The sequence below is a fragment of the Salvelinus sp. IW2-2015 genome, linkage group LG6.1 (assembly GCF_002910315.2).
Source record: "Salvelinus sp. IW2-2015 linkage group LG6.1, ASM291031v2, whole genome shotgun sequence".
NCBI classification, from domain to species: Eukaryota; Metazoa; Chordata; class Actinopteri; order Salmoniformes; family Salmonidae; genus Salvelinus; species Salvelinus sp. IW2-2015.
The window spans coordinates 989,755-992,320 of record NC_036845.1 but is presented as its reverse complement, the minus strand read 5'-3'; positions in this window follow the sequence as shown (position 1 = coordinate 992,320).

The window sequence follows — 2,566 nt, the reverse complement described above, 5'->3', positions numbered from 1 at the left end:
GTGGAAGAGTGAGGTAACATCTCACAGCAAGAACTGGCAAATCTGGTGCAGTCCATGAGGAGGAGATGCACTGCAGTACTTAATGCAGCTGATGGCCACACCAGATACTGACTGTTACTTTAGATTTTAACCCCCCTTTTGTTCAGGGACACATTATTCAATTTCTGTTAGTCACATGTCTGTGGAACTTGTTCAGTTTATGTCTCAGTTGTTGAATCTTACTATGTTCATTCAAATATTTACACATGTTAAGTTAAGTGAACGCAGTTGATGGTGAGAGGACGTTTCTTTTTTTGCTGAGTTTAGGTGTGTGCCTTTCCAAATCATGTCCAATCAATTGAATTGACCACAGGTGGACTCCAGTCAAGTTGTAGAAACATCTCAAGGATGATCAATGGAAACAGAATGTACCTGAGCTCAAATTCGAGTCTCATAGTAAAGGGTCTGAATACTTACGTAAATAAGGTATTTCTGTTTTCGCTTTGTCATTATGGGGGATTGTGTGTAGATTGATGAGGAAAATTTTTAATTTAATCCATTTTAGAATAATGCTGTAACGTAACAAAGGGGTCTGAATACTTTCCGAATGCACTCTATATGCCTTAATTTCTAAGACAATATAAACTCTCGGTTTTCATTTGACACCCTATTTGACATGCTCCTATGAACCTCCCATGTTGGTGCTCATGGGTAATTTAACATGGAAATGACCTCATTCCATTCTCTTTTTTTTTTCTGCCATCATTGCGTTATATCTCTCTTTCTAGCTGGTCATCCTGTTCCTTCCCTTCCCTCTCTTATTCATCCTCCCCTCTCTCTCTCTGTCATCCCTTTCTCTTTCCCCTGACGATTGTCAGTCTGTCTATTTTCTTTCTGTTGTCCCTTGTGTTCTTTCACTCTATTCCTGGGGAATTTCCATCTTATCTATGACCAGGGAGCATTCCTGACATTCCAGCCATTCTTCCTGGCACTGCAAGGGGTCCAGCCAGATGCAGGGGCGTCACTAATACAAGACAGACACTGACACAGCCAAGGCTAGGCCAGGCCAGCTCGACCTGGCCCCACGAACACTGACCTTCTCATAGACCCACAGAGAGGGAGATGGAGTAGTGGAGAGAAAGAAAGTTGGGGAGAGAGAGATGTAGAAAGAGGGAGTGAAAAAGAGATGGAGAGAGGGAGATGGAGTAGTGAATAGAGAACGAGTTGGGGAGAGAGAGAGATGGAGAAAGAAGGAGTGAGAGAGAGATGGGGAGAGGGAGATGGTGAGTCAGGAAGAGATGGAGGTGAGGGATGGAGATAGAGGTATGGAGAAAGAAAGGGAGAGAAAGAAAAACAGAAAGCGAGGAAGACAACGAGAGGACAGACAGAGAGGTGGAGACAGACAGAGAGAGTGGGCGGGTGTGTAATCGTAGTGTATGTAAACTGACACAAAAATAGAATGTTGAAGAATAACTTTCATTTCCAGCCCCTGACTCACTGCCTGATATTGTTAAAAGGAGGCCAGTGAAGAGTTTGTTGCTCTTCCGGCAGAAGTTGTGTGTGATTGGGAGCATTAGTGGGGTCAAAGTGCGTATAAACATTCTCCACTAGAATAGAAGAGTTAAGATGACTGTCATGTCTCACTACTGACTCACTAAACTGATCATGATGAATGTGGTTAAGTGGCTWCATACAAAACCTAGTGAGTTTCAATTGTTGTTACTGTACAGGTGAGACAGTGAGAGTTGAGAGAAATGGGGGCAGAGGTCAAACACAATGAAAGATGTTTTTCTGGAAGATATCTTTAAACGGAAACTTTAGAAGAGGCGCAGGCGAAAGAGAGATACCACTCCACAGCCCCACACACACGGGGGGGGGGGGGGGGGGGGGGGGGCGAAGAGGAGGCACACCAGCAAACGCGCGCGGGGGGGGGGGGGGGGAAGGGGGGGGGTATGGATGCCTTTTGTGGACACACCTCACATAAAGCTTCACACCAATCAGTAATAACACCACCGCCTACCCATTAAAACCATCATTCATCAAAACAACCCCCTCTCCATACCGTCTCTCTCTCCTCCCCCCTCCTCTCCACCTCTCCTCCCCTCCCTCTCTCTCCTCCCACACCACATCTGAAGCGGGGTGACAACTGACGCACATCAGCCTTCCATCACGGCATTACAATAGAACACACTAAACCCCAAGCATCATAAATCACACACAAGTAACAACAGCAGTTAACAAGGATTTATTCGAGTTTTATGACTGCATGTTTACCTGTTCATTTTTCTATTTCCTGTCTGTGTGTGAATTAACTGCAGAATCTTGTGAATTATCTTCATGTTTCATCATAAACCCAATTGTAAATCTTTGTTTGTAGAGATTATATTAATCTCAATCATATGAGTTTGGTTTATATGCTACTTACATGATCTTGTAAAGAAAAACGGCAAATTTTACATACACCTGACCTGTCCAATCACTTCCTACTTCCTTAATATCTATGATGTATAAGGTAGCGTGCATTCCAGCTGCATTCCCTCATTAATCATTATCAGATTTAGTAATAATGAGTTTCGGGTATCTTTTC